This window comes from Sus scrofa, chromosome 4 (genome assembly GCF_000003025.6).
Source record: "Sus scrofa isolate TJ Tabasco breed Duroc chromosome 4, Sscrofa11.1, whole genome shotgun sequence".
In the NCBI taxonomy this organism is placed as follows: domain Eukaryota; kingdom Metazoa; phylum Chordata; class Mammalia; order Artiodactyla; family Suidae; genus Sus; species Sus scrofa.
Genome location: NC_010446.5, coordinates 10,576,923 through 10,590,665, shown reverse-complemented (window position 1 = coordinate 10,590,665; position 13,743 = coordinate 10,576,923). Strand labels below are relative to the sequence as shown.

General features: G+C 37.9%; 1 protein-coding gene across 23 annotated transcripts in view; it reads right to left on the bottom strand.

Moving 5' to 3' along the window:
• Nucleotides 1-13,743, bottom strand: part of FAM49B (family with sequence similarity 49 member B) — a 167,259-nt gene that overhangs the window by 52,730 nt on the left and 100,786 nt on the right. For 15 of the 23 annotated variants that reach the window (XM_021088605.1, XM_021088623.1, XM_021088609.1 and 12 more), the window contains 1 exon segment: nt 5,700-5,738. The exons of 3 other annotated variants lie outside the window; for them this stretch is intronic. The gene's annotated coding sequence lies outside the window, so the exon portion shown is untranslated. 23 annotated transcript variants of the gene reach the window in all.

Below are 13,743 nucleotides of genomic sequence, written 5' to 3'. Positions count from 1 at the left end.
GTTGGGGGGATTGTAAATTGGGGCAACCACTGTGGACAACAGTATGGAGATGCCTCAGAAAACTAAACACAGAACTACCATGTGATCCAGCAATCCCACTCCTGAGCATCTATCCAGGGAAAACCATGACTCACGAAGACACATGTACTCTGATGTTCATTGTGGCCCTATCTGCAACAGCGAAGACATGGAAACAACCTAAATGTCCTTCAACAGAGGAGTGGATCAAGAAGACATGGTACATATACACAATGGAATATTACTCAGCCATTAAAAGGAACAAAATACCAGCATTTTTAACAACATGGATGGACCTAGAGATTATCATGCTAAGTGAAATCAGTCAGACAATGAGACACCAACATCAAATGCTTTCACTGGCATGTGGAATCTGAAAAAAGGACAGAATGAACTTCTTTGCAAAACAGATACTGACTCACAGACTATGAAAAACTTATGGTCTCCAAAGGAGAGAGTTTGGGGCATGGGGGGATGCGCTGGGATTGTGGGATGGAAATCCTATAAAAGTGGATTGTGAGGATCACTGTACAACTATAAATGTAATAAATTCATTGAGTAATGAAAAAAATACATATATATAAAAAAATAAAAGATAAAGTACTCTCTGAAGTGAGAATTCCCATGGGTTTTTTTGGTTCCTTTGGTGAACTGGGGTTTCTTCTTAACATTAATAGTCACTATGCGTGGAATTCCCATCTTGGCTCAGTGTTTAACAAATCCGACTAGGGACCATGATCCCTGGCCTCGCTCAGTGGTTTAAGGATCCAGTGTTGCTGTGAGCTGTGTTGTAGGTCGCAGATGTGGCTCAGATCCCATTTTGCTCCGGCTGTGGTGCAGGCTGGTGGCTACAGCTCCAATTCGACCCCCTAGCCTGGGAACCTCCATATGCCACAGGTGCGGCCCTTGAAAAGGTAAAAAGAAAAAAAAAAAAGTCACTATGAGTAGTGAAAAACATCAAGCATAATGGCTTTATATTCAATCATCATCCATGCTGGCCTTGGACTTCGAGCATAGAAATACATTTCTGTTGTTTTTAAGCCACCCAGCTTAATGGTATTTTGTTACAGCAGCCCAAACTGAGACACACATTAAGGAGGAAGGCTCAAGTTTGACCATGTAACCTTAGTAAGATGTTACTTAGTTGTCACTCTACATCTGTCTATGACAAATAGTCACCTGGCCTCTACTTACTTTACTCTGAATGACTACACCCAAAGAATAAGTCATTTTGTTTTCAAATGACAAATTTTTAGACTTGAGTCAAGTTTTTAAAACTCTTTTAGAAACTTCAGCTAATAGTCTATAATGATACAAAATTACTCCAACATGAATCCCCACCCTCAGGAGTCAAATAAAACTTGTATTATACTGAAATTAACTCACTTGTTAACTTCTCATTGGTCTCAGTTCTCACTAGCTTGCTGGAACCAAACTAAACAAACAATCCCTGTGCTGCTTGACAATTCATTAAACATCTGAAGTAGTTTAAAATATATATTGAGGTAAGAGAAATCTATGCATCAGACTATATACATATTCTCACATATGCAAAAAATTACAAGTTATTTCCTGTCTAATAATTATGAGGATTTAGCTTCTGAAAGAGAGTAAAACTTAGAAGGGTTTATTTATGAAATATTCATCATAAGGACCTTCTTAAACATTATAGACTAAAGGAACTAAGGGCAATAGAATCATTTTTCCCTGAGTGACTATAATTTAACTTTTTTTGTTTGTTTGTTTGTTTTGGGTTTTTTTGGGTTTTTTTTTTTGTCTTTTTGCTATTTCTTTGGGCCGCTCCCACAGCACATGGAGGTTCCCAGGCTAGGGGTCCAATCGGAGCTGTAGCCGCCGGCCTACACCAGAGCCACAGCAACGCGGGATCCGAGCCGTGTCTGCAACCTACACCACAGCTCACAGCAACACCGGATCGTTAACCCACTGAGCAAGGGCAGGGACCAAACCCGCAACTTCATGGTTCCTAGTCAGATTCGTTAACCACTGCACCACGACGGGAACTCCTAACTTAACTTTTATATCCAAAGCACTTGCAGAAGACCCTGGACGCTTCTAAGTACAAAATGAAAGTAAAAGTCAATGAATGAGAGAGGGCTTAACTGTGATCCACATTCTATGGTGAAGTATTATATCTCATAAAATCTCAACTATTTTATGTGGCTGATTAGCACACCACAATCCTCATTTTATCTCTGAGCAACTTGAAGGTCAGAAAGATTAAATAATTTGTTCAAGGGCAACAACTAGTAAACAGCGAAGCTGGAATTCTCACTGGGAAAAATTTGGCTCCCAACAGTTCTCTTAACCATTCTGCCATACTGCTTCTTAGTCATAAATAAAAGTTCACATAATTGACCCAAAAGGAGTTAAGAAAAATTTCAAGTGTTTCTGGAAGAAATTAATTCAATACTAGCAGTAAAATTTCTAAATTAGGAATAAAGCTCTCAAAGAAAAAAATTTTAAGGAAAAAAATGATTAGAAAAGATAACAGATGCTAACTAAGAAATGTACTTAAATATTACTCTACCTTATCAAGTCTTTCTGTTTGAGCCTAGCACACTAAAGAAATTTAAAAGGAATTTTAAATTTAAATGTTTTCCTTATTCTTGAACTTAAAATCATTCTCTTGCATATAACTCCACCAGGCTCATCATAAACAATACAAAACAAAATATAAATTTTATCTTCTTGATAATATGAGTTTTAAAATACATACTTTGTTTTTCTAAATTTATAAACCAGCATCTCTTAACAATGCTAAAAATGACTCTGACAGAGGTTATTCATTACATTTTGATCTTTCAGAAGAGGTGGTAATATAACTGCTTATATATTTTAATTACATCATTATTTATGTCAGATTTTTTTTTTTTTCTTCCAGGGCCGCAGATGAGGCATAATGGAAACTCCCAAGCCAGGGGTCAAATCAGAGCTGCAGCTGCTGGCCTATGCCACAGCCACGCCAAATCCAAGCCAGAGCTTCGACTTACACTGCAGGTTGTAGCAATATCAGATCCTTAACCCACTGAGTGAGGCCAGCAATGGAACCTGCATTCTCATGGATACAGTCAGGTCCTTTATCTGCTGAGTCACAATGGGAATGCCTACATCAGTATTATTTATGTCATAATATCAGTATTTTAGTTCAGTTAGAGTAGACAGACTCCTTAAGTAAATTTAACAAGTATACTCCAGGGAGTTCCCGTCGTGGCTCAGTGGTTAATGAACCCGACTAGTATCCATGAGGATGTGGGCTGGATCCCTGGCCTCGCTCAGTGGGTTAAGGATGTGGCGTTGCCATGCGCTGTGGTGTAGGCCGCAGACGCAGCCTAGGCCCTGAGTTGCTGTGGCTGTGGCGCAGGCCAGCAGCTATAGCTCTGATTGGACCCCCAATTTGGGAACCTCCATATGCTGCAGGTGCAACCTTAAAAAAGACCAAAAAAAAAAAAAAAAAACCAAATCAAACCAAAACAAAAAACCCACCAAGTATACTCCATAATTATATTCAAATGACATAGTCTGATTTCTTTCACTAAATACCATTATAAAAGCTGATTTACCCAAAAACAAACAAAAATACTGATTTACAAAAAAATAAAAGACAATCTACTGTTTTCTTAGTATAGTGGAGCATATAAATTTTAAATGCATTTTTGAAACCATGAAGACCAAAATGCAGTATGTGTATACCATATAAACTTTTTAAAGTAAGTATGCTACCTAATAATTATAGCTTTCAAAGTTTTGCAGTGCATATATAAGGACAATACCTATATAAAACCAAGGTCAAATCACGCCTAACTACTTTGAATATTTTTACCACAGATCTAGCTCAATTATTTAATTTTATAAAGGGGAATTGAAGACTAGAGAAACTTAGTGACTTGGGCAAAAGGAGCAAATAAGTTTTTAAAAGTGGGGCTTATACTAATGATGCTGACAGTGCAGCTTTTAAGAACATCTTTAAAATATGGCATCAGTCAGGATCACAACCAAAAACAAAAATACAAACCAACCCCCTGCAAAAGTCAGATACCCCACCATGTGCCCTTCAAAACAAATATGAAGGTTATTTTTGTCATCAACCAAACGTCAGTGCCACTGCCATTCCCTTTATTAGTAATCAGCTACAAGGTGCTGAACAAACATTCGAATTGAGTGCACATTCCGGGCTCCTCCTAGCTTAGGGTGGCATATTGTCATATATAGCTCAAACTAGCGAAGTAAGTGGAAAACGCTTGGTGACTTTTTACAAGTCTTGACCTTCTTGTGTATTCCCATAACACAAGTGTCACAGCACTTACTATTTACATCTTTCCATGGCAATTAATTATGACATTTCTCTTGTTAAAACTTTTGGCATCTCAAAAGTTCATGTTCCTTGAACTAGAATGTGAGTTCTTTGAAGGCAGGCATTCTCCAAGGCTTAACACTTATCTTTCACCCTCTTTTCTATAGAGCATGTTGTTCTTTCTGTGATTTTTACATCAGCAAAAAGAAGTTTCTTCAAAGGTATTTCAGTTAGGATATTTCTTAAGGAACAGATGCATGCCTCTACTTCTTTAAGATAAGTTATTCAGAACATAAAAAAACTATACTTAATCGAATATGTTGTAGAACTTTCCACTAACAGAAGTTCTTAATCCAGCCAGGGAACTTCCATATGCCGAGGGTGCAGCTCTAAAGAACACCCCCCCCCAAAGCAAACTCAGCATTATTTAAAATTACAGTATTTAGCAGAATTGTTGCTAAACCTTATTCTCTAATGTGAGAAGCATATACATTACTCTATCGAAAAACTGTATTTTTAATATGTTAATTATATTTCAATATAACTAGTCCTTTGTAATCCTGTGTATTTTACTTCATGAAACCATAGATCACTATTAGAATCATGGCACAAAAAATGGTTGAAAATTCCTGCACTATGACAAACAGGATAGGTGAGGTGATTACAATTCCAATGAACCATCAGGATAACTGTAATTATCAGTTCTAATAAAATGACAGGGAAGTTTTGAAATGTAAATCTATCTCTGTTTATTATTAGAAAGAACACAGAGATTTTTTAAGCTGACCATTTTCACTTGAAGAACACAAAGCACGTCTATAAGAAAACTTACATTTTCTAATACCTATTAACTTGTAATTAAAACAATTATAGGATTATAAACTGTTAGGTACTCAGGATCCTTTAATAATATCTTTTTGTTGTTGTTGTGTTCTTTATTTTTAAGACTTTCTAAAGGGACCAAAACCCATTATAGGTAGGATTCCTATTTAAAAAAAAATGTGCAAGTGCCTTTCCTTTCCTTCTAGCTTTAAAACAAACAAACAAACAAACTAGAATTATGACTTAAATCTTTCCTGATCAACTATACTGGTGACAGCTAAAATCGCTTAAAAAAGGAATTCAAAGAAAAACACATACCTCTCCTATTGAAAGGAAGCTGTAAAAAAAAAGTTCTAATTAATTTATATTACTTCCTATTCTAAGCCAGAGAGTAAACACATCGGCTATTTCCTACAGATATTTTTAGCAGTTCAATTTTACGTACAGAACATTTTCCTTTAATTATGTTTAGCCAATGTAGTTTTTATTCAAATCATTCACTTTTTATTTGTATTTGAGTAATCATTTCCCCCAAAGACATATTTACCTTCAGCCAGTGCTGGTGATTCTGTTCTTGTCCCTCTATCTGTTTAAAGAAAGAAAAAAGGAAGAAAGTCTAAAACATTATTATAGTTTAAAACAAGTTTTAATTTTTATTAAAACTAACAAAGTTCCTCAATGCTATCACATATCACGTGCATAAGCCACTATCTATCCCTCAGCCATGCGTTAACTCGACAACTAAAGAAGGCTTACCAAGAGTAAGGCGCTATTATGTTAAACCCTGGAACACATTGTATCTTGAGGGTGATACAATACCCTGTCACCCTCAAGATAGTCAAAAACTAATAGGTGAAACAAGAAAAGCACACAGTTGTTATCATAGCTTATGAAACAGGAGATAACAAGAGAAAAAGATTAGTAATTCTTTATTCAGATAACAAAGGGAAAAATAGTAATTCCTCTTTATTTTTGTAAAATTATCAAAAGAGGCACATTTCTATATTCTTATCATAGTTTAATTAATTCAATATCAATATATTAAAACTCGGTTTTACTCCTAAGATCCTTATTTTCTATGACAGTAGAAATAGACACTGGAAGTTTATCTTTATAAGCCGGAGGCACATTTGGCAAAACTCAAGTGAACCACAAAGTGCTCCCTAGGACTGGTTTTACTATTTCAAAGGCTGAAACAGTTCTAAGCAAAATGAAATTTTCAGAATGAGCAACTAAGCACTTTAGCCAGTATAACAAATTAGCTTAGTTCACACAGAATAAGGAGAAATACTGACTGGTGTAACTAGTCATCTTCGTGTGAAAATTTCTTTCCCTAGTTGTTTTTTCTATATAATCCAAGAGTTCTGAATTTAACAAATATACAATTTCTGTGTATAAAAGATTGGTAACATCTTGGAGTTCCTGTCTTGGCTCAGCAGAAACGAATCTGACAAGTATCCACAAAGACGCAGGTTCGATCCCTGGCCTCACTCAATGGGTTAAGGATCCAGTGTTGCCATGCGCTGTGGTGTAGGTCGCAGACATGGTTTGGATATGGTGCTGCTGTGGCTGTGGTGTAGGTCAGCAGCTACAGTTCCAATTCGACCCCTAGCCTGGGAACTTCCATATCCTGAGAGTGTGGTCCTAAAATGACAAAAAAAAGAAAAGATAACAGAAAAAGATTGGTAACATCTTGAGGGAACTGAGCACTGTCTTCCAAGTGGTAAGTGATCTGACAGTCTTCCCAAGGCTGAAATGTGGCACTGTATCTCTGACAGATTAAAAACAAAAACAAGATTAGCAACATAAGGCTCCAACGGATTAAAAATTCTGATTCTGATTCTGGGGGAGAAGGGGAGGAGCTTCTGCCAGAAGACACAGGAAGCATTCTGAAGCAACGGTCAAATGGCGTGGGGGGGCGGAAACGACAGGAGGGTCCTGCAAACTGATCCTAACACAAGGACTTAAGAGCTGCTGCTACACAAGAGAGACAGGAGAAAGAATACGGAGGACCTAGGGGATTCGACTGAGGCTGCCAAGTGCAGTAACAATTGTAAATGGGCAGTGGCAACAACTAGGCCTTGACAAGGATACAGCAACTACAGGTACTGATCACTTGGGGAAGAAGATCTGGGTCACTCTACCAGGAAAACGCTGCAATCTGTTGATGTGCTGGCTGAGAGTAAAGAAAATCTAGAATGAGTAGAGGACTGAAATAATGAACATTTTTATTCCAAACCCTCCTACTCTAAGTCTAATGTAGAGACTAGTGACCAGCTGTGTAGCAGGCTGGACTAAACGTGGCAAGCACTTGGTGGAGGGTGCTAGACGGTGGGCTGTAGGGGACGCCTCTTGTGCCGTGTCTCATATTTTCATTCGGCTGAGGCAGCTCCCCTTAGTTGCGAGCTGCACTGGTGGGGCTCACTTCCTGCTCAAAGGCTTTGCAGCAAGAGATGCCTACAGGACCTCTTCAGCCATCCTGAGTTGTAACGAACCTGGAAGTGTGAGAGTGTCTATAGGCAACCCATGACCAATGCGGGTAGGCTATCTGGTAGATAAATACCCTCTTCTTCCCACAGGAGGCATATTTTTCATGTCTTATCCGAGGGCTTCCTCAGCATCATGCCCCAACTGCTCACAGGAGTGACCAGGTCAATAATACACCCTAGACTGACTTTCCTTCTTTTCTGTTTCTCTTGCCCCAGTTCTCTGACTTCTGCTTCTTAACATTTCCCCAAACAAATCACCTGCTTAAAAAATCCCTGTTTCAGGCTCTGCTTTGGGGGTAAAACCAGGACAAGACACTTGTCCTTCAGGACACCACACCCCTTCCTTTCTGTCCCACCTCACCGGATGCTGAACGTCTCTTCTCTCAAACCCCTGAATACTGACATGCTCCACGGCTCAGTCTGAGGTCCTCCACTCCCTTTGGGATCTCACTCCATCTCCTGATTTTCTACATCATCTATAGATCTCAAATTTATTTATCCAGTCTAGACATATCTCTCCAACTCCACGTTCTCATAGCACTGCCTATTCAGTATCTCCAGTAGGATGCTCTAATAGATACCTCAAGCTTAACATGTTCAAAACTGCACTCCTCATCTCACTCCCCAAATCTGACCTACCAGCAATCTCCCCTGTCTCAGTTGATGGTACCTCTATCCTTACAGCGATCAAGTAAAATCCTTGGATTCTTCTGCCACTACTCTTTCTCATACATTTCATATTCACTCAAACTCTCACTACCTAAAATCTTCATGCCTACTATTCTACCTACTATTTACTCAGGGTTAAAGGTTCATCAGTATTAGCTGTATTAGATCTACTACTACTTCTGTATTCAAGAGACTCTAGAACAGCGGTTGCAAAGTTAAATGCTGACACCATGTCAGAAGTGCTAACTGGGGCTTAATCTATAGAGTGCCAGTGCTATTAACATGCCATGGTAAAAATGCAGGTGATTTAGTGCTGGATATTCATGTAAAACAATTTTTAGATGTTATCAACTAAGTAAATAAATTTGGAAATACTCAGTAGGCCAAAAGAAACAGTCTGAGGGCTATATATGGTTGGTGAACCATCAGTGTGCAGTTTCTGCTCTAGAACTCTGTGCTGACTATAATTGATATATTATTAATCCCTAATCTTTTACTTATCTCTATCAGTTAGGAGATGAATGGGAACTATTTATGTTCAAAGTTTAACCACTCTAGTTTTCCTCAAAAGCTTCTCTTGGATCAGTGCTACTACAAATGGAATGAGTAAACAGTTTTGCTTTCTCTGACAAAGAAAAACTTCCTTCCGTGAGGCTCACTGCAGTCACCCAGAAATAAAACAAGTGGCTTGGCCGGCCACCTGGATAAACTACAGGAGAAAACCCAGTGCCACTTGAATAAAACCATGGGGAAAAGCTCTATCGTTTCTATTTAATTCTTTTTATTTTTTAATTTTTTTTTTGCCACATCCATGACATGTGGAAGTTCCCAGGCCAGAGAATGCTGGATCCTTAACCCATTGCACCACAGTGGGAACTCCACCTGTCTAACTCTTAATAAGTCAAGAGGCAATAAAACACCGTAATTGCTTTCATCCTTAGAAATCAAATGTCAGGTCGTAAGTAGTGAATATTAGACAATATGTAAATTAGATAATCCAAGTGTCTAAAATCTATAAACCTAAAGGTTCTTCAAGTATTAAAATTCCTTTGCCTCCAGCAAAACATAAAACATACAAGTTATGACTTCAGAGCGTTCTGTCAACCATATTTACAGCCTTGCCGTATTTTGAATGATGGTACATAAATCTAACTGCATTAAAGAAAATTTTATTTAATAAGTCATGCTGAAATAATCCCATGGAAAAATGAGATGCAACCTTCTCAACCTAGATTGCATTCCTCCTTCATTTGAGCACGTGATAAACTCTAGCTGAATTCAATCTAAGTTCCCCTTAACATACAGAAAGCAATTTAAAAAGCCATCGTAGAAACAGAAAAGAGCACTTCAAATTAAAGGCCTACCGCATTCCCAGATGAGATGATAATATAAAAGGACATTTTTACATATTTCCAACAAGTATATGAGTAAGTTTTAATTTGAGAACTTGAAACTGTTGTTACGTATCCATTTGTGAAAAAAGGACCATGCAGGTCTACAAATATCTTTGAAAGAAAATCATGTGAGAGGGACACATCCTACTCATTAGTAATTAAAACTGTGGAACTGGTATAGCTAGCTATAGGGCGAGGGGGAAGAAAACAGAAATCAGGATAGGTCCAATTGTATACAAATGTAAAAAATTATGAAGTATTTCTCAGAAAATCTATTTGCGAGTAGAGCACCAAAACAGATACCTAGAAGATACCATGATGAAAAAAACTGTGCTCTCTAAAAATATCTAGCCTTACTGGAGCAATTAAAATATTCAAGGTAAAAATGAAGTATCATCAGAAATATTTACATAAGTCTGTGGCAATTAAGAAATTTCAATAAGAGTACAGCATGGAAATTAAGTATTAGGAAAAGATTTTATGAAGCTCTGGCAGCTGAGATAAATTCTGTAGAAGGAACAGGATTTGGACAAGAAGGAAAAGGAGGCAGAAGGTACAAAGAGAACAGTCCACGTGAGCAATGTAAAAAGTACGTGATGAAGAAAGAAAACTTTAATAAAAGAGCTGAAATAATCCCACAGAAAACTGAGATACAAACTTCTTGTCCTATACATTCTAGAGAGTTTAATTTCTTACAACTAATTCTCAAAAATTATTTTACTTGTCTTTAAAGGAACAATTTGAAGCACTGTAAGAAATTCAACATGGAAAGACAGAGTCAGTCATATAAAAAAATAAGGGAAACCCAAAATGCTTGAATAATTCATGTAAATATACTTAAAATCACATTAAAAGGAAAAGATTATCATGGTAATTTATAAGAGAAAGTAAAACAAACACATCTATAAAAAAATTACCTTAATAAAAAGGAAATATAAGCAAAACGGTTTAGAACACTCGTTCTAGAATGAGATAAACTTGGGCTGAATATCCACTTATTCTTTTCTTTTTGCTTTCTTTTTATGGCTGCACCTGCGGCATACGGAAATTCCCGGGCCAGAGGTCTAATGGGAGTTATAGCTGCAGGCCTATGCCACAGCCACAGCCACGCTAGATCTGAGTTGCATCTGCAACCTACACTGAAGCTTGTGGCAACTGGATCCTTAACCTACTAAGCGAGGCCAGGATTGAACCCACATCCTCACAAACACCATGTGGGATTCTTAACCCACTGAGCCGCAACAGGAACTCCTGAATTATTATTTGTAAAATGTAATCTGAGCATCAGTTTCCTTTATTTGTAAAATAGTAAAAATCTCTAAGATTGTGTAAAGATCAATAGAAATGCCAATTTTATTGAACATGGTCACTACTTTTCTTATTTAATATTAAAATTACAATAATACATACATATCTATTTTAACATTCTATCTCAAGTAAAGAACACTTAAAAATATTCATGTCTAAGACAAACCAGAACTCAAATACCTGAATACAAATTTGAAGCTTGCATGTCATCCTACACCATAATACTACCATAAAACTGGCTTTATAATAAGAAAGAGTAAAGGTTACATTAAGAGCCTTCCTCTGTGCTATACCAAGAAATACATTTTTTATATAGATAAACTGTCAAGGTATAGTTAATATACAATCAACCTTGAAATTATGTAATAACTAATACTTTATATGACTGCATAATGCTCTATTACATATCTTGAATATCAAGTATATTTTCCCACTTTAAAACTGGCTCTCTAAGGAAATTATTTTTATTTATTTATTTATGTATTTATTTTTGTCTTTTTGCCATTTCTAGGGCTGCTTCTACAGCATATGGAGGTTCCCAGGCTAGGGGTCCAATCGGAGCTGTAGCCACCGGCCCATGCCAGAGCCACAGCAACACGGGATCTGAGCCATGTCTGCGACCTACACCACAGCTCAAGGCAACGCCAGATCCTTAACCCGCTGAGCAAGGGCAGGGATCGAACCCGCAACCTCATGGTTCTTAGTTGGATTCATTAACCACTGCACCACGACGGGAACTCCCAGGAAATTCTTAACCTCTGTTGTAAATCCATGCTCCTGAAGGCATAAATTATCACTATTTGTCATTAGTCTAAAAAAGTTGTATTTTTTCCAGTAAGAAGTAAATTTACAATAACAGTTGAATAGTAACTCTGGGTCCTCAGAACATGACTTTGTTTTTGTCATTTCTAGGAACTTCTTATAATTTTCATTTTCCCTTTTATTAGAAGAGCAAAGCACTCTCACTGAATAAAATAGAGAAAATAAAAAGAAAAAAAATCACTACCTGTAATCCCACAGCCAAAGCTGACTACTTGCAACAATTTATTTCATTTCCTTCTGTTTCTTCTATGCACACTTTTATACAATTGAACACCCTTTCTTTATATGTATCTTGTTTCTCATTCAAATCATATGTATCAGGAGTTCCTGTCCTGGCGCAGTGGTTAACGAATCCGACTAGGAACCATGAGGTTGCAGGTTTGGTCCCTGGCCTTGCTCAGCGGGTTAACGATCTGGCGTTGCCGTGACCTGTGGTGTAGGTTGCAGACGTGGCTCAGATCCCGCGTTGCTGTGGCTCTGGCGTAGGCCGGTGGCTACGGCTCCAATTGGACCCCTAGCCTGGGAACCTCCATATGCTGCGGGAGCGGCCCAATGAAATAGCAAAAAGACAAAAAACAAAAAAAACAAAAAAACAAAAAAAACAAATCATATGTATCATTAAAAATTCTTCCAAAATCATTATGTCCCATCCTAACATTTAGGTATATCACATTTTTTTTCCCTACTGAGGGATCTGCTATATCCAGGGCTTCCAAAAGCGCATAAAGACTTTGTGCAGGTTAGAAAAAATTATCCCTTCCTCATACTATGAACTAGTATTTTACTGTACAACCTGGTTATTGTATTGTATTGTACAAGGTAGTTCTGCCAGGGTTGGGGTTCAAGAAGCCCAGCAAGCAATAGCCCTGGCTATGCATACATGGATCTCTGCTCATGAGTCACGCTCTTGCATACTAACAAACATAACCTCTGGACATCAAGGCACAAACATGCCTAAGACAATGCCAGGCAGGCTTGCTCCAAACTTCTCAGATCTACCACATTAGGTCGTGCCAAGTGGGGAGGAAGGGAGAGTTTGAGAATCATCCTCTAAGGGGTTAGGTAAGTGATAAAAAAAAAAAAAAAAACCTCAGGGGATGGCTTCAGTTCAGTCCAGACAAGACACTTACACGCACCAGTGTGGCCAGGGAGTATGAGTGCTTCTGACCCCAGGCATGCCACAGGTGCTGTTGTGGCTTTATAAATCAGGCAACCACTGCTCAAAATGTGGCCAGAAGAGCCTGATCCCTAAATCCACCCATGATCCCAGAAGTGACATTTCTACCTTGTGCCTGATAGATAGATGTGGCACCTTCATGCAGAGTACAATGTAGATAATTATCCTGGCTATGACCAACAGAGTCTCACAGAAATAATTTTAAAAATTTTAAGATATTATTAGGTCTTGATACCTAATACCAAATTGCTTTATACAAAGGTATGTTCCAATCTATACTGCGTTCAGCACTATGCATCCTAGACATGAACTTCACTGTTTCAAAAGTGTGCATGTATGTGTGTCTTACTGAACTACTTACTAAGGAGGTCGACTATTTTTCCTCCACATTTGTAAAACTAATCCTTCCTCACTTTTCTAAGGCTTTACTTATTTTTAAGAGGGTCACAGTCATGTCTGAACATCTTAGATCAGACACCCAATATAAATGTACATGATAAAGTTAGATATGGTCTCTTAAAATTGTCTCTTCTAGGCTGCCATTTCACTTTCTGTGTTTCAGACATCGCTAAGCACTTTGTTAAGATTTAACTTCATTGAAGACTAACTAATGAGACTGAAATTATTTGCCTCTTTTCCTCGATGAGGCTTTAAAGGGAGAAGCAGCTTGCTCAGAGTCACAAGGGGTTGTGGGGAGAGGAGAAAAGGGAGACAGGGAAGCTGGGAGGGGCA